Below are 20483 nucleotides of genomic sequence, written 5' to 3'. Positions count from 1 at the left end.
TGGGTATGCCTTTTGCAATAACCGAAGATATGTATCCCAGCAGGATTTAAAGGTATCAAAAATAGATTTAAGTCCACTTTTTAAGTGGGCAAGTGTTTCTTTCTCTTGGATATCTACCGGTGTGGGTTCATCTATCATATCCATGCACTCTTTCTTGTGAACACCCAATGAATCTAGTTTAGGACTTACCAATCCTCTTAGATTTCTTGCTCTCCTCATGATTTTATCTCTCTCCTTCTCAAAAGAAAAAAATTGGTTCTCCAAGGAAAAAAATTGTCCATCAATAGATGTGGTTAGTGTAGTCAATCCTTCAAAAGGGTTAGCAATTTTAGCCATCTTATCATATAACTCCTTCAATCTGCTATCTACATTAGCTGTAAGACTTTCTATGTTACAACACACTCTGTAGATATTTGTACATTATTTTAGACAAACCTCAATAGGGATAAGTTTGTCCTCAATTTTCTTCTTCCCTATTTCTATAAGGTGATCAAAAGTTGTTCTTTCCACTGCTGTGAAATTGTCTAAAGCCTGTTGGTCTACTATCTATCTCAGAGATTGAAAATTGTTGGATATGTGCTCTATTAGAATCTTGAGCTTACCAGAAGGGCTTGCTCCATCTTCAATCTGATAGTCAGGTAATAATCTATGTAATACAGAGACTGATTGATCAATTAATCCTTTATCTACAGTACCTTCCTTCAGTAATTTCTGAGTAGCCATCATCATTAATTCGGATGGACTCAACTCAGAGACTGATTTCTTCTCAACCTGAGAAGTGTCAATTGCCAAAACCTTTGGTGAGGAATTAGTTTTACCTGCTGGTATGGACTCAATGGCTTTTACCTTGTCCATCTCAACCTCTATTGCACCGGTGGCTTTGCCACTTGGTGCAGTGTCGGTTAGTGGCGGTGGAGTATTATCCATAGAATTTCCAGTGTCCTGTACATTGCCTTGCTCAAAAATGGTTTGTGCCGGTATAGACTGTATACTCTCCTTAGCTACCGGTTGTGTTTGAGTATCTATAGTTACTATTGGTTGTGTCAAAACTAGAGTTGAACTTCCCAAAATACCTTTCCCTTTTGATTTGTCAGGAATGGTGGAAGATGTTACCCTTGCAAATTCTTCTTGAGATGTGAGAAAGTCTGGGTTTTTCTAAAAGAATTTGGTCCATCCCTTACTTGTCTCATTTACCACCTCATTTACTCTCCCCATCATAAGGCTTATCTGTCAGGATTTACTACTGAAGATTGTCCTATTTGCAGTGTCAATACATCTTTTCATTACAGTACCACACAATTCCAAAAGTGCAACTTCTTTGATTTCCCTATCTCTTTTGACAACATCAAGTATCCTAGCCTCAAGTTTATTATACAAGGATAAAGGTATCTCCTTCAAAATTTCAATTAAGGCTTTCTTCTAGATGTCTATATACAACAAAATAGCCTCTTCTAATTCACTTTGCTCATTCTCTTCTAAATCTTCATTATATTTAGATATATTTTTCAATATTCCATCTTTTGTAATTTCATCAATAAGCTTAGCATAGGTCATTGTGGTCTTACCGGTTCCAGTATCATCACCCTTCTACTTTTTGCTTGTGGTTTCCCATGTGACTAGTTTCGTCTTCTGCATAGGCTTCCTTGTGGTGGTGGAGGTGCAGTAGGCTTAGTTACCTTTCTAACAAGTCTCCTCCTAGGCTCTGCCTTCTTTTGCTCTACCTATGGTTTTATCACATTCTTCCTTTGTACCCTTCTAAAAGCCAGAGGTTCATTATCCTAAGGATTAGAGTCTGAAGTGATAGGGGAGATGTGAACTTGTGGCTTCTTCACTTCTGCAGCACCAACCTCTACCGGTTTAGCAACCTGTTTTGATTTAGAGCCTAGTTGAGTGTCTACCTTATAAATTACATCTTGTACATATGCAGACATCTTTTCTATTTTCTTTTCTCTTCTCTTCTTGTTAAAACTGGTTTTCAATTCAAGAGCCTTCTCTCCTGCTGTACCAAAATGTTCTGTCTTATCATCTAATGGGGCATCTAATAGCATCTTTGCATAGAGCAAAAATGCTATCATCCACCTCATATCCAAGCTCAGTAACCCAGATTTGCCTAGGTTCAACTGCTTCCATAAGAGTTTCATCAGTTTTTACCATGAAACAAATATCAGTGGAATACTTCTCCACAATATTCTTTGAAATTCTCTCCCTTTTCCTCATGTTTTCTTGAAAAGTCTTAAAATACCCTGAAAGTTTCTCATCTCTTCTAGTACCAAGACCGGTGATAGCTTCCTTGATCTGCATACCTACCTGTATGTCATGAGCCCAATTCTTCTTCCCTATACCAGGTAACTCATTTAGGAAGTAAAGCATTAAAAAAACAATCAAGTTTTCATATCTAAAGGTGCCTTTCTTGATTCCTTTTATCTTTCCAAGGTTTAACATCAACTCACTCCTCATCCACTCACATAAATCATATTTCACATTATTCCAAAGCATCTGATATGCAACATGAATGCATGAACTAGAAACATAATTCAATTGGTTGGATTGAGTTACCTTGTAACCTTGATCATGCTTGCAAACTTTATATCCATGTCGGTGATTGTGCTTATCCTCATTGATCTGCTATCAAGTGTAACACCAGTGAGTTTTTTGACCTCTGTGTTGGAAATTTTTTTACCAGGTTCTTGTCTGACCCTGGGTAAGCCTATGATAGCTTTAATTACCTCCTTCGTGATCATATAAGGTCTATCTAGTCAAATAAATTCATTGTGAACCTCGCTTAGAATGTATTTGATCACTTCATCCTTGAATTCTGGTATGTACAGAATACTGGTTAACCCTAAATCCTCAATTTCTTTGAATTCCGGTTTGATGGTTCCAAAGTCTCCCAGTATCACGAATTGATACATGCTTTTGATATCTTCAGTACCCAAATCCTCAAGGGTGTAGTGAATGTATACCCTCACATCTTCAACATACATTACGCCATCAGGAACCCTAGAAAATGCTCCCGCAGAGTCTTCCTTTTTAGCATTTTTGGGAACCTCCTTAAATACTGGTCTTAACCTATCCTTGACTTCGACAATGGTGGGATTTACAATAAAAGTAGGAGCTGAAGATCCAGATGCCATGTCAAAAAATATCTGAAAGTAAGTGCCGGTGGAAGGTTGATAGTTGCTCAAAAGCTTTTCACAATGCTTTTGCTCGCTCTTAACCCCCCTTTACTTCGCTCTGAATGCTTGAATGCTTAGAGAGTGAAAATAAATTCACTTACCCTCTTTTATCAGTGAATAAAAGCCTAATTTTCTATAATAAATGCTTCACCAACAACCCTACGGATGTCGGTTTCACAATTATGTGTTGGGTGAACCTTCATCGATGATGAACACAGTTCTCCAGATCTCTTTCCAGATCTTCTTAGATCTCTTCCGGGGTAATATGCAAAATTTAGCAATGACTTTGCCAACCCCTAAGGCTTATGCCTCAGATACCAGTGGAATTTCCTATTGGTGGAGGAATACTCTATTCTATCAGTGGAGTTACTGGTATAGATCCATCTCCACTTGATTCTTTAGATTTTCTAACCCATCTCTTGGTGTGATCTTGTTGTATTTCATCTACCTTCAACTTTCCTTTCTTATTATCTTTATCATTATTAACCGGCTGAGTCTTGCTTCTACAATACTTAGCAATATGACCTATTTTGTTGCATGCATAACATGTAACATTGTTCTTCTGAATTGCTTTGACATATCTGGTATCATTTCTTGAGCTACAATGATTAGCAAAATATCCAAACTTTCCACATGCATGACATTTAACATTCATTCTGCAATATTCTGATCTATGACCATATTTCTTGCAGTTTGTGCATTGATCGGGAACAAAATTGTAGATTTGATTTGCCTTATTTCTACATTGTTTAGCCATATGCCCAAATTTATTGCAAACAAAACATCTACCATTGAATTTATAAGCATTAGATTATCTTACCAATTTCCTCTATTCTGATGAGTTCTGTATACAGGTTGTTTGATCTTCATTTGTAGTACCGAAGCTTTCACCTTGTACAATTCCAAGTCCTATAGAATCACCATTCTGTCTTTGTGTTTTCAATAAGTCATCCAACTATGCAACACTGGTCCTAAAATTTTCTTTATACTCACTTGCAGTAATCAGATCATCTATCAGAGTGGTTACTTGTCTTTCAAGTTCTTGTTCATTGTTCTGAGAGTGTGCCAAATCAGTTCTCAACAAATTATTCTCATGAGTCAATCTGCCACATTCATCAAATTTGTTCTTTAGAGATATAACAAGATTATATTCCTTCTTCTTTATATCCTCTGTCACAACCCTCCTTTATCACTTTTGGATTTAAAATACAAACTCTATTATATTTTTGGATAAACTATTTAAAAGATTGAATGAATATCATAAAAGGATGAAATAATAAAACTCACACACACACATGGAAAATATACTTTTTTCTTAATTATTTATTTAATTCTCCTCACCCAATTATGGCACATGTTGTAGGAAGCATAAGAAGCTTCTAGAGGATTCTCCACCACCTTGCATGTAACTCCTCCCACTAAGTCCAATCAATTTTGCATGAAGTCCAAAATTGGGAAAGAATCTCTTTTTTTTAATTAAAAATTTAGGTAGTGGAATAGAGGGATTTTTCTTATAAATGATATGCAAGTTTTCAAAAATGGGAGTTGGTTATTCCATAAGGAAATTCTTCTCTCAAGTAAATTTTTCTTTTGTAGTTATATTTCATTTTGAAAATAGCTAAGAATTTCTTTGGAGGAATTCTTTCAAGTTTGAAGATCAAGGGAGGCTGATTGAAGGATTCATAGGGGATTCTTCGTTTGCAAGTATCCAGGTTTTCTTCTTATTTAGTTTTATTTTGAATCATGCATTTTTACTTTTGCTATGAATTAAATTAGATCAATCTTGGTTTAATACATTGCTGAAAATTAGTTTGAAATCTGTTTTTCAATTCCTAACTGTAAATTGGATTTTGTTGTGGATTAGTTTGAAGAATTAAAAATATTGTTTTTCAATTCCTTGCTGTAGATTGGATTTTTGTTAGTTTGAAGAATTAAAATCTTGTTTCTTATCTAATTGTTGTATACTGGATTAATCTTATTTTATATGCACACTGTGAATTAAATTTAAAGAATAAAATCTTGCTCTTTTTTCTTCTTGCTATGAATGAATCAAATCTTCTTGTAGGAATAAGTTAGCTTCTTTGCAAATCTCAATATACTTGTTATTCTGGTTGTCTCTGTAAATTTTAGATTGAAAAATGGATTATAAATACACCTTATGAGCTTGCATTTACCAGCATAATCATCTATCTTACATGGCTGGAAATGATGTATTTTCTCTAGATTGTTTATCTCTGTGAATAACTCTCTGTGAGGAAGCAAAATATAAGTTTATCTCTGTAAATTTTAGATTGAAAATTTGATTAAAATACACCTTATGAGCTTGCATTTCCAGCATAATCATCTATCTTTTCATTTTCCTAGATTGTTTTATCTCTGTGAATAACTCTCTGGGTTATTCACTCATGTGAAGGAACTCTTATTGTTTTATCCTTATTGTTTAAAAATCTACTCTCTATGTCTAATTAAATTAAATTAAACAGTTATTTGATTTCCTATATTATTCATGTTTTATTTTCATAAGTCAATACTCCTTTGTTATATAAATTATATATATATAATTCATTTCGAATAAAAGAAAAAAAAAAGAAGGTGAAATGCATATTAACACTGATGATTAAATGGCGGTCAAAGCTAATAACTCTGCATGGTGTAACGGATGGTTATTGTAGCCGCCGAGGAGGGACAGCGGTACCCTCCACTGCCCTACGGTCACTGTTACGATAGTGATCCGCAGGGGAGTGGGGGGGGGCCGCGGAGTCCCCTCAACCCCTACGGGCCTGCGCATGCAGGACCGCAGGGGGTGATGGGACCCACGGTCCCCATCCCCTATTTAGCCCATTTACTATTTAAAACAATGCATTTTTTTTTTTATAAATCATTACACTTGGAAATTGCGATGGGATTTTTTTATAATTTTAATTAAAATTTAGGTTAATTTTATTTTTATATAATTCCTTTTAAAAAAATATATAATCATTTTAATTAAAGTTAATCTTCATAATTGTGTAGTTAAATTTTAAAGTTAGTAAGTAAGAGATTGGAATCATAAAATTATTATTGTCTCAATCCCCTTAGGGATTTATTGGATTATTTGATCAATGATTTTTGACTCACTTAAAAACAAATAAGTCTTATTATTTCGATTTGATCCAAAATTTCAAAAAGGTATAAGCTAATCACTCATGTGGAATTAGTAACTCTATAATTAATTAGTCTCACGATAGGAGTAAACATTTCTTCATTTTGTATGTAAATGACGCTACTTTTGCATTGCATTTATATTATTTCGCATTCATTATCTTCAAGCAACTGTACATAAGTTCACAATTATCATTATCATGCCAATACATGTATTAATTTGTTTAGTTGTAGAATAATGGTATTTCTCTTTTTTTTTATAATATTTAAGTGTCACCAAAATTCGCAAAGTTTAAGTTATGTACATCCATTTCATAATTATATTCAAGCATGATGTTTTCATAAGCTCTTAGTTTAGAAATTAAACAAAGGAAGTTGGAAAACCAAAACTAGCAGCGTTGGGTATATACGGTGCCTCTGGGTCACGCTTACGGGTAATGTCGTCGTGTTGAACTATTGCACTTAACGCCTAATAAAGCTGTATCAACGATGTCTGTGGCATCGTCCCTATAAATCATTGGGGAGTAATAAGGGACACTTGGAAGTTAAAATCCAAGGGGCGGGTAATCCCCCTTGGATCGATAATCTAATAAGATAACTTTTAAATGATTTTCACATCCGTTGAGATAAACCATAGTAAACCCCTTTTAGGGATGGTTAAGTTAAATGATTTTATGAAATTGATTCTTTCTTTGGAGAGATATTGGTGATTTGCAATTTGGTCAAGGGTGATGCTCATGATAAGAATTAGGATCTAGTTATTTTAGGCCACAAGCAATAGGCCATCTTGAGCCTTCGCTTAAGCGCTACCATCGTGGGTAGCAACCGCAGAGAAACTGTCTGGGACATTGACCCTAGAAAGGGTTGCGTACCCACAAATCAGTTTACATCAAACCATAGAATAGAAAATATAACTACATACTTTACGCCTTGATCCCGTGCCGAAGTGGGTATGTAGGCAGTCTTGGGACGGAATTGTCCCTCGTACTCAGGCGTTCATGGGTGGGGTCTAGGCTTGGTTGAGTAAGAATCCTATTTGAAAGATAAGATAATTAAATTGGAAAAAGAAATTCAATGCATACTCGGAAGGAATCCCGTATGGATTCGCTTGACTTCCCGAGGCTTTAAGCCAAATTCTGAGGCAGAATTCAAGCTCATATTATTCAATTACTCCTAAGGATGGCGACCTCGGTGCACTTCTGTTAGAAGAGTGTAGTACTTAGTGAGTGGCTCAGGACCTGAATGGTCTCGGTGAGTCTAAGTCTCTGGCCAAAGCATCTCCTATCCCATTTGGATAGATGCCTACCCCGTATGGGTAGATGCCTATCCTGTTTGGATAGATGCCTACCCTGTATGGGTAGATGCCTATCCCGTATTGGATAGATGGAACCTTATGTCCCATATGGACAATTGCCTAACCCGTATGGTTAGATGCTCATCCCGAATGGATGAATGCCTAATCCTAATGGATGGCTGCCTAGAGCATGCAATTGAATAAAACATAATGATTACATTAAACAAAAAAAAAAAGAATACTTAATTTTGTTGAATCAATTATGGTGGGTTATTACATCCTCAATATCTTTTGATAACCTCATAGTCATATCTTGCATTTCATTCTTCATGAGCATGTTTGCTTGACTTAGTTTCTGACATTGTTCCTTAAGAGCATTTTTCTCCTCATCATCCAATTATTGCAAAAGTTCTTTTCTCTTGGCTTGAGTAGATGATAACCTTTCTTGCAGGATAAGAATGAATTCATTTGCAGAATTCAATTCTTCTTGCAATTTCAAGTTCTTCATCCTTTCAACATCATAATCCTCAAGAGCCATCTCAAGTTGCTTCTCCATAGCCATGTTCAAACATTCTGGTTTCAGGATCTTCCTCAAGCTATTAAACTTCTTACGAGGTACCAAGATCTGATACCAATTGTTTGGATCCAAGAACACTAAGAGGGGGGGTGAATCAGTGTTCTGCCGGAATGAACAATTTTTAACTTTCTAGACCATGCATATATATACCAGTAAACAAATAAACATATAACAAGAAGGAAATAAACCATCCACATAAATGAACACCATAACACACATAATTTATACGTGGAAAATGTCAATGAGGAAAAACCATGGTGGGATTTGTGACCCACAATATCAGTTCACTGGCCATATGAAAAGATATTACATATAATAGGGGCCTTCACTTACAGGAAGGTACACTACCTAGAGCATATTGCTCATCACTAAAGAGCCTCACTGACTACAAGCTTCCTACCAAAGGAAATTACTGAAAATAAACTCAAGAATGCATCTGCTATGCCAAATAGAGTTCCGGTTCTGGTTTTGCTTTGTACCGGTTCATAAACTCTGAACTGCTACCGGTATCTCTTCTCCTCCAAGAATGATTTCCAAGCTATCTATAAATCATTGCATTATATAGTATTCGCATACAAAATGATCTCCATAGATATATTTTGCATCATACAGTTCTAATATATTCTCCTATATCCACATATATCATATGTCTCATTACCTTTCAAAAATAACCTAGCAGACTGACCTATATACCTATTACAAATGATATACCTTATCTCGACTTACAATACATTTACAAAAATGTCGGCCTTGACAATATTAATTACAAAATGATTTAAGTAAATCCTCCTTGATGTCGGCTTCCAAAGAAGTATTGATGTCAGTGTCAGTGTCGGTGCTAGTGTAGCCCTAAATGATCCAAAGCCGGTATCTGTCGGTATATGCTTCCTAGTGTCGGTTTATGACTTCCATCATATCTTGTTGCCATCAATGACAACAAAATGAATCCAATGAGTGTCAATTGACAACATCATTATCACTCTACAAGAAAAGTTATCTAATGCTCAAGCTAAAAGGAAGGAACTTATACAAAATCAGGATGATGAAGAGAAGGATACCCTTAAGGAACAATGTCAAAAGTTGAGTCGGTATAATGGTGTGATGAAGAATGAAATGCAAGCCCTAACTATGAGGATGTGCAAGGAGATTGAAGATCAAAATAATAATGAAGAAAATCTTGCTATATCTCTTAAAGACAGTTCTGAGGAATGCATTAGGTTGGCGCATGAGAATCATACGTTGAAAACTGAATTGGTGCAATCACAGAACAATGAGAAAGAGTTGGAAAGAATGATGACAATCCTAAGAGCAGATCTGGATGCTGCAAATGAATATAAAGATAAGTTTATGGTTAGTTCTTCTAAACTTGATGATATATTGAAGGATCAAAGGTGCAAGGGAGACACTAGAGGACTTGTATTTGAACAAGGTCAAAGCTCTGGTACTGCAAATGAAGATCAAACATCCGATATGCAAAATGATCAGAAGGTCAATCAGAATCAGAGGTCACCGATAAGGCAACCCAATGCACATAAATTCAACGGTAGATGTTTTGTTTGCAATAAACTTGGTCATATGGCAAGACATTGTAGAAATAGAGCAAATCAGGATAACAATGCAGTTCCTAGTCAATGTTCAAATTGTAAAAGGTACAGTCATAAATCAGAAGATTGTAGAATGAATGTGAAATGCCATGCATGTGGAAAGTTTGGACATATGGATAATCAATGCAGGTCAAGGAATGGTCAAGGTTATAGTAAGGCATTTCAGAAGAATAATATCACTTGTTATGCATGCAACAAAGTAGGACATATTACTAAATTTTGCAGAAGCAAGAACCTACCGCCAGGAAGTGATAAATCTGATGAAAAAGGAAATAAGAAGGTTGATGATATTCAGAAGGAGCATGAGAAGAAGTGGGTTATGAAGTCTGAGGCTCAACTGACATAATCAATTTCCCTAGATGTTCATTTGGCTGAAGGATATATCTTGGTTACTCAACCAACAGAGCAGAATGTTCTTTCACCGACAGGAAACTCATCCGGTAGCTAAGGCAGTCACCTTAAGGGGAGGCAAATTGATGACAAATCTTGCATTGCCCCTGGTAGTGGTTTGAAAGCCTATTTCAGATCTTTGGAGAAGTCAATTTGAAGGTTAAACTACGAAGATTTGTTGGATCTTGGATCTGGTTTGGTTTACCGGTAAGTCACTTTATGAGTTATGATTTGGTCATACATCTATAGTTAAATATTTCAAAATCCTTGATAGTGAATTGGAAAGTTTGATCCTAGATGTGATGAAGGGATATTTCTTGGTTATTCTAATAAAAATAAAGCATATAGATATTATAACAAAAGACTGTAGAGAATTATGGAGAGCACTAATGTGAAAGTGGATGAGCAGCACAAAGACCAAGCTAAATCTTATGATAGAGAACCGATAATGGAGATGATCATAACTGAACCAATAGCACCTGTACCAGAATAGAATTCTGAACCAGTTACCTCGACATAGATCGAACTTCATCTTTGTCATGCTATTATTCTCCCAATTCATAGAGTAAGACTCAAATCTATTTTATGGACCAAATGAACCAATAAACTCTCCTGAAAACCATTGGTGCACGTGTAAACGAGGTGCTCTACCTAGCTGAGCTATAGCCCTTGACAATTTAGTCTTAAAGATATACTAATAAAATAGATCACTTTCTGTCAAGACGGATGATATTTGATTGAATCATTTGAATCTTAGTTAAGGGCATATTGTTTCTATGTCTAATTATACCTAAAATTGTTTCTAGGTACGACTCTATCTATGATAATAAATAACCCACTTAACTCAATTGTTAAAGTATCGCTTTCATATGGCGAGAGTCATTGGTTCAAATCTAATAGTAGGCAAAACTTATTTGATGCGATTTTTTACTCAATCGCATCAAATAATTTTTAGTCTATTTTAATAATATCAATTATTTCGATTCATTTAAATAATGAATCCATTTTTAGATCATTATCGAAGTTGAACTTTACAAAGAAATAGATTACTAAGTAAATGTAAGTTATAACTCTAAATGATTATTGACTGAACAACTCATTACGGAGCATTTGTGCTTTCTTAGGTTTTTTGCTAATATTAGATAATCCTTTTATTTGGGGGTTTCTGCACTTGTATAAAAGAAGGCAGGACATATTGATTAGATAATCGGCCCAGTACTCAACGTCTCTTTCCCTCCAGGTAATATGCCTAGAATTTACAATTCTTTGATAGTTAAGGATAATGATACAACTGGTCAGCCAATAAGTGTGACTTGTGAGGTACAACAATTATTAGAAAATAATAAGGTTAGAGCTGTAGTTATGAGTGCTACAGACGGTTTGATGAGAGGAATGAAAGTAATTGATACAGGAGGTCCACTTAGTGTTCTAGTTGGTGAAACTACTCTTGGAAGAATTTTAAATGTTCTTGGGGAACCTATTGATGACTTAGGTCCTGTAGATGCTCTCACAAGATCTCCTATTCATAGATCTGCTCCAGCCTTTACACAATTGGATACCAAATTTTAAATCTTTGAAACAGGTATTAAAGTAGTGGATCTTTAGCTCCTTACCACCAATCAATTCTATTATTTCCAAGTACAACCAATATATATATGAACCCCTTTTACTGGCAAAAGTATATTGGATTTGCCAATTATGTTATGGTCATAATACTACTCATAGCAACTTAATCGAATTAGGAGAAGCAGTCAGTATTATTGTAGGCCAATCAATTGGAGAACCGGGAACTCAACTAACACTAAGGACTTTTCATACTAGTGGAGTATTCACGGGTGATATTGTAGAACATGTACGAGCCTCGTTCACCGAAAAAATCGAATTCAATGAAAATTTGGTTTATCCAACCTGTACTCATCATGGGCATCCTGCTTTTATATGTCAGAAAGTTCAACAATAATTAAAGATCAGAGCAAAGAAACAGAAAGTCAGAAGACTCTTAGGTATGTAAGGTTGAATCATTTAGAAGATCAGATAATTGGACAAGAAGATGGTTGGCAACTGATGAGGTATGTTTAATTTCTCAAGTTGAACTAGCATCAGTAATTGAAGCTTGTAAGGATAGATGTTTGATGTAAAATTTGGAAGAAGAATTGGATTAGTTAGAAAAGGACAATACATGGACTTGGATGTTTTTGGGACTAGGCTTGATTGGTTTACAAAGGATACTCTCACAAGGAAGGAATTGATTATGTTGAATCCTTGCTTTGGTAGCTAGGATTTTTAGATATTTTCAAGGTTTTTCTGGTATGGTTTTTAATTTATGAGGACTTTACACTATGAGAATATTTTAATGTAGATTGGGCAGGTGATGTTGATAACTGAATAGGCTCATCCGATGGAGAACTATTTCTTGGGAAAAAGTTGGTATCATGGATCGGCAAGAAGCAATCAGGCATTTCTTTATCTACTGCTGAAGCTGAATATGTTGCAGCAACAACTAATTGTACTCAAGTTATATGGATGAAGAAAATGTTGGAGGATATACAAGTGACTTGTAATGTACCGGTTGTTATTCATTGTGATAACTCTATAGCTATTGACATATCAAAGAATTCGTTATTTCACTCCAAAACTAAGCACATTTCTATCAAGTATAATTTTCTGATGGAGAAGGAAATGAATTCAAATTGGTTTGAGGAATAATTTGAGCATTTGAGAGATAGATTGGGAGTTTCCGCCTCTCCGGTAGAGACTTGAGTGATGCTGATTGGCATCAGTTCGATATGCATTTATAGAGGTTCTATTCATTCTGAATTGATGAGTTGGTGCTACTACTCAGGGGGAGTAGTCAGCTGTGTGGTTCAGAGGCTCTATATTTTTCTTTGGTGTTTATGTCAGATTTCTGGCATTGATGTCAAAGGGGGATAGATATATATGTGAAAAAAAGAGCTTAACAAGATATCAGTTTAAGGGGAAGATTGTTGGCACAAGGAAGAGAAACATAATTTTAGATTGGTTGTATCCCAGTAGGGGAGTTTTGGTTCAGTTCTATGGATGGTTAATTGGTACAGAGATATTTGATTCAGAGCTTCATTGCTATATCATTTTATGGGAGATTGTTGGATCTCTTCCATACGGGGAGACTTGTTTGGCATTTCTTGGCACTTGGATGTTTTTCACATCTAGTGTTGCCATCAATGCCAAAGGGAGAGATTGTTGGCAATATGAAGGAATTGATTATGAGTTGCTTCGATGTTTTGTCATTGATGTCAACACTAGTTGTTATGGTTGTTTACCTACTTCCAGTAGAAGGATTGTTTTGGAAGATTATCAGTTGATTGTCACCGATATGATCTGAATGATGGAATAATTTTGTATGAATGGTTCATATGCTTCTGAAGTATGTTTCAGTCAGTTGGTATTGACTTGATGATCGGATACTATCTTATGTTCTAGTAAGCTTGCTTTGTAGGTTTTGTAAGGGTTTCACTGACAGAGCTTTATTGAAGATCTTTGATGTAATGCATAAGTCATGTTGGTGCAACTTCTAGAAGGGATTCAAGATGTTGATGGTGATTGTGTTCATGCCTCGACTTATTAGTGTCATTTCGTTGGTGTGTGTGGATGTAATTTAGGTCTGGTGCTATCTAGGTTATGGACCGATTTCATGAAACATGTTGGTGGATCCTTCTGATGCGCTTCTGGGATGTTTTATTGATTGGATGATGTTTGTTTGGCCTTAGGCTGACATGTCTTATGATTTTATTTTTGGATTATGTAATGGATTTATTGAATTATCATTTGGGTGGCCGACCTAATTGGGTTGGTCTTGGGTTGGTATAAAAGTGATGTAAGATCTCATTGTAGATCATGAATATATAGGAAAGGAGTGAATAATGTAATAATCATTTGTGCAAAGGATTTGGTTGATCATAGGTGATCGAGTTGGGTTTACGTAAGAGGTTTTAGACCTCCGGTATTGAGCTTAACCGGAACTGTAATCTGGCATGTTTGATGCTATCATAGGTATTTCTTCTTTTCAGATTGTTGTCCAAATATTTTGAGGTGGTTAACCTCTTTTGTAGTCAGTGAGACTCCATTGTGATGAGAAATGCGCTCTAGGCAGTGTGCCTTCCTGCATATACATGCCCCTTATTGTAATATTTATTCATTTGATTAGTGGATAGATATTGTGGGTCTCTAATCCCATCATGGTTTTTCCTTCTTGAGGTTTTCCACGTATAAATCTATTGTGTTATGGTGTTCATCTTTGTGGTTGCATTGTTTCTTACTGTTATGTGCTTTTATGTTTATTGGTTGTTGAGTTGTTGTATTAATAAGGTTAAATTTCTCCATTCCGGTAGAAATCTGATTCACCCCCCCTCTCAGTGTTCTTGGATTCCAACATAAGACACATGGGTACAAAATGTGGAAATTGACGAAGAGAATTTTATGCCTAAGATGCAAGAAATGAAACCGTATGATCAAAAATTACAAAATCTCAATTAGGAAGAAAAAAAGTTGGATCCCCAAATAAAACCCTAGAAAACAAAAATCATCAAAGGATACTATGCAAAAGAATAATATATAAAATCCTAGGAATGAGATGGCATCTCGAGTGAAGGCTAGAGTCAACCAGACACATGGTGGTGAAGTGATCAAGAATCAAAAAATGGAAAATTACCATGTGGTGATTACATATAATGAAGAGGAGGAAGTGGTTGATCGTATAGCCTAGAGCAATTGGCAAAAAGATTATTTTGAAGAACAAATAAAGGAGGATTGGACTTCAAATGAGAAACTCTTAGGCAATGGAGAATTAGGCATAATTGACCCACATAGTATTAGCTAAATGGTAGCAAAAATGATAGGAAAGGTCAAGAAGAATCAAGGAAGGAAAACTTAAAAACAAAGAAGGGAGGATGGGATAGGAGAGAAGGGATTAATTAGTTTAATGAACCAATTGAGTGAAGGCTTCCCTTGGGAAGCCATGAAAATCACTACCTAGAATGTCAAGGGCCTTTTGACCCTTGACAAAAGAAGGATGGTTAAGCACTATCTAGAAAAAATGGTTAGAAGTATAATATTATTACATGAGGCCAAATATTGGAAATAGAATGAGACAAATTTATAAAGTTTTGTAAAGGTCAGGAAGGAATATTTCAAGGTGCGAAGGGCTATGCTAGCGAATTGGGAATATTGTGGAACCCTAGCTCTTATAAGGTATGCCTTTTCGATTCTAATAGATGTTGGATGCTTAGAAAGATAAAATTTAGGATATCAAATAAAGTTTTTCGTCTATTTAATGTTTACAGCCCTACACAAATAGAGGAGAAGGTAATGTTATCCTAGGTGGTGACTTTAATGTGATTTTGAATACCACAAAAAAGTGGAGGGTTAAATAAAATTAACAAAGTAATACTATATTTAAAGAAGTTTATTGAGAAAATTGAGGTTGTTGTCATTGAACCAAGGAATGGCAGATTTACAAGGACAAATAGTAGAATGGGTTTCATGAATATATATTCATAGAGGTTAGATAGATTTTTCATAGATCCAACTTGGACATCTAGCAATGTCATTTTTTCCTCCACGATATTACCAATAACTATTTCAGATCACATTCATATATAGATGTCTATTGGTTAGATTCATAAACTCAGAGAGGACTATTTTAAATTCGAAAACATGTGGTGGAAAGATAGTTCTTTTATGGAAAACTTGGAAAAATGGTGGAAGGAGAGTAACATCTTTAGTAGCACATTAAATTGTTGTTTTCTCAAAAGACTACATTCCCTAAAAAAAAGTTTAGAATATGGAATAAATAAGTATTTAAAATCATTTTCGAGGAAAAAGTTGCGATGGAAAGGGAGCGAGAAATCCTTAACGAAAAAGATAAAATGTGAAATGTATTGCAGGAATACATTTAAGAAAAGGAACTTAAAATTCAATTGTTAGAATTATTATACAGAGAGGAAATATATTGGAGAGATAAGGCTTAGGAAAATTGGATTAAAGAAGGGGATTACAATACAAAGTTCTTCCATGCATCAATGAGGGGGAAAAGGACACAAAATCATATCAAATAAATCCAAATGGATCATGGATCATGGTGTTAAGAAAGGAACAACATTGGAGAGGTTGCGGTGAAATATTTTTAATCAATTTTGGGTGGCAGTTGTGCTTCAGATAACAGTGGATGGGACAATTTATTAGAGTCTATTCCACAAATTATAATAGCAGAAGATAAAAATACGTTGATAGAGACATTTTCAGAAAAATAAATCAAATATGTTATATTTCAACTCCATCCTAAAAAGAGTCTTGGATCTGATGGAATTATAGTGAAGGTCTACCAAAACTACTATAAATTCATGAGGGTCAATATTTAAAGCTAGCATAAAAAGTCAGACGACGTGGAAAATTCATTTAGGACTTGAATAATACAATGGTTTTCCTTATTCATAACAAAAGTGAGTGTAAATATTTGGAAGACTATTAGAAAATTTATTTGTGCAACACAATCCACAAAATGATCTCTAAAGCTTTAGCAAACAGGTTGAAAGTTATCTTGGGGAAAATAATATCAGAAGAACAAAATGGCTTTACCCCTAGATAGGAAATTATGGATAGTATCATCCTCATAATTGAAACTTTGCATTCTATTAAGGAGGAAAGAATTAGAGGCATGGTAGTCAAGCTAGACATAGGTAAAGCACATGACAAAGTTAACTAGGATTTACTGGCTAAAATTTTGGAGAAATTTGGTTTCCTTGCACAATGAGTAAGAAATGTATAGTCATGTATTGAATCCCCACACTGTTTTGTTTTGGTCTATGGAAATATGTATAATTTTTTTGAATGTAGGAATGGACTACATCAAGGAGATCCAATATCTTTTTTCCTATTTTTTATCATGGTTGAATCATTGAGTAGACATATTAACAAATTAAGAAGGTTGAGAGTCTAGAAAGGAATCGTGGTGGACAAGGATTTGGAGCCAATTACCCATTCACAATTTGTCAATGACACAATTTTGTTTGATGAGGCTTCAATTGGAGAGGCAGAAGTAATTAAAAAATCTCTCAATGACTATGCCACAATGTCAGGATAACACCTAAACAAAACCAAATCCAAGGTGTTTTTTCTTAGTACAAAGACTTAATTACAAAGGAAAATTGCTAATGTGTTAAGTTGTCCAATTGCCAAACTACCAACAAAATACTTAGGGGTATCGTCGTTCACTGGTGCATCGAAAACTAAGTTATGGGAAGATTAGATCAAAAAATATAGAATAAATAGTTAATGCAAGCAAGGATAATATTGAGTCAGTATTGGAAGTTGTGTTGATTTATGCCATGTCATTTTTTAAGTTGTCCACAAAAGCAATTCAGACCTTAAATTTTTTTATGGAAAAATCCTTTGGAAAGGTTCCAAAGAAGCTAAGAATATTTAATTAATTGAGAGAATTATTGTCTATCCAATGATGTGAGTAGGGAAGGATTAGGGACAATGGACTTACAAAACACAACTTTGGGTGCATAGCAATCTTGAAAAATCTTCAAATATCCAATAAACTATGGTGCAAAATCATGAGGAATAAATATCTTGATAGCAAGGAGGAAAGTAGGATGCTAACCCAAGAAAACTCTAACTGTGGATCTGTCATTTCAAAATTCATATGAGATAGAATACATGCGATTATTGATCATCTTGCATGGAAGATTGGAAATGGACAAAAAGCAAGATTCTAGCAAGACTCTTGGAACAAACATGACACACTAAAAATTATATTTGATGCACAAGATTGGATCTCTAAGATATAATTAAATCAAGGGGTATTCATAGTAGATTATGTCATGATCAATGATAAAAAAAATTTGTGGTCCCACCCTTAGACCTTCCTATCCCCTATTGGGTCAAAGTAATTCTTGAAGCAACATTAAAAGACAAAATCATATCTATATTTGGAGAAGATGATCAAATTATATGGTGTGCCTCCAAGTTTAGAAAAAACATGACCATATTGGGTTATATTAGGTTATGTGGTCAGCCTAACTATGTTGGCATAATTGTGTGGCCACTCACGCAAGTGCATTTTTTATGGATGGCTTTGCATGAATGAGTATTAAGTAGGGATAGATTTAAAAACTCCACTATGTATGTAGGACGAGGAAACGATTAATCACCTCCTATTATAGTGTTTGTATGCCAAGATGTTTTAGGACTGCCTCGTTTCTTCGATTAAATGGTCAATGGTTTGAAATGATTATCTTCTAAACATGTTATTAGGTTGGCCAGTAAGGAATCAAGAATCATTATGGGGAAATTTATGGATTATATCTCCATCCATGGTTGTTTGGCATATATGGAAGGAGAGGAATAAAATATTTTTTAATGATAAGATGTTAATAGTGGAGCTAATTATAAACAAGATAAAAGAAGGAATTTGTGAAGTTGCAAAAGCGAAAAGATATAAGAAGGTCAAATATATTTTAGATTGGGATCAACACATTCAGTTCAATTGGAACTTTCTTAAGCCCCTTCTCATTAATATCACAAGTAAAGCATGTAGTTGGAAGGAAGCTAGATGGATAAAATCAAATGAAGTTAATTACAAACTATATTTAGACAATGCAACCAAAGGAAACCAAGGAAGAGCTGGAATTGGTTGTATTATTTAAGATTGTGAGAGGAGTAAATGGATATTATTTGGTTCAATTGGAGTGGCATCTAATAATGAAGAAAATATGATTGCATAAGAAAGGGGATTGAAACTATGTATAGACAAAGGAATCCATGTTGTATACATTGAGGGAGATTCACAAATAGTGTTAAAATGCAGTTCAATAAAGGAGACATGACAAATTGGAAGCTAAAGCAAGTAATGAATAGCATTATGGATTATTTTAAGTCAATGAAGGATTATAGTATCACTCGTATATATAAAGAATCCAACTGTGCAATAGACCATAACACAACATGGGGGTTATAGTAGACCAAAAAGAAATAATTGAGAATCAGATTAATTCTTGGCCTATACTACAGGAAATTATTGAGAAAGATAGTGAGACTCCCAAGACTCATTGGACGATGAGAGTAGGATAAACCGCTACACATCTCTATTGGAGGATATTTCTTTTAAAGTACAGAGGCGAAGAATCATACACATGTGTTGCTCTATCTTTTAAAAGGGTCATTTCATCTAAAATTAGTACACGAGAGTGTTCTAAGGGCTTGATTGATATGCACTGTCATCTCAACTAGCAAGTAAGTCATTGAAAATAGAAAATCTAAATGACTTAAGGAGAAATTGGTTTGGTGTGGACGTGCTTTCAAAATCCAATAGAAGATTTGGAATCTTGCCTTGGTTTGATTTTAGAGAAAAATCCTTGATGCCAAGATCTTGGTTGTGATCTATTGGGATAGGAAACTTTGAGATTACTATTATATATAAGAAGATAAGGGTTTGTTTTACCATTAGAAGCTAGATAAGGTTGCAAGATTGGTAGATATGGCTGGCAAGAATCACTTCGATGTTCATTGCAGGTGTTGGGAGGAAGATAGAGACACTCAGTTAAGAAGGTTATTTGTGATCAAAGAAGACTTTCTACTACTAGCAATCGAGATCATAATAGGCACAGATTTGTCTTCCAGAGATCACCATCATGATGGTGAGTTGTTGGAGGCTTCCTTTGTTAATATAATTCAAGCAACCAATCTGGATTATAAAGGGTCCAAGTTTGCTAACAAGCTACTAAAGGAGGATTTGAAAGTGGCAGTAATTGCAAAAATGAAAAAAATAAAGACCAATCCTATGAATGGATTCATAGCTGGTGTATTCGACATGGAGGCCATGGGGAAGAAAATGTTTACAACAAAATCTATGAAATTGTATAGTGAGGGCTTAGATAATTTTGAGATTGTTCCCTTTGCTGACTATATTAGCAAACATGGAGAACAATGTTTTGCCTCTTACTTGGAGAGGTTAAATGTTATTGGAGAAGGGTTAAATACCCTTGCCCATTGGATGTATTAAATCTATTATATTAATAAAGGGATATACCCCCTATGGGAGAAACTTAAGTAAAAAAATAGATCTAAGCATATAATTGAAACATTATGTAACCCTTAAATCAATTTTAACAAAATGTCCAGGGTTTTGTCAATTTAACATTTAAATTGATATGTATCAAATAAAAGGTAAATTGAATAAAATGCCTAAAAAACAAATCTGAACATAAACAATCAGAAATATGCATGAGTTGTAACAGGTTTACCAAAATGTAATGTGGTGA

The sequence above is a fragment of the Cryptomeria japonica genome, chromosome 2 (assembly GCF_030272615.1).
Source record: "Cryptomeria japonica chromosome 2, Sugi_1.0, whole genome shotgun sequence".
In the NCBI taxonomy this organism is placed as follows: Eukaryota; Viridiplantae; Streptophyta; class Pinopsida; order Cupressales; family Cupressaceae; genus Cryptomeria; species Cryptomeria japonica.
Note: the sequence above shows the minus strand (reverse complement) of the source record.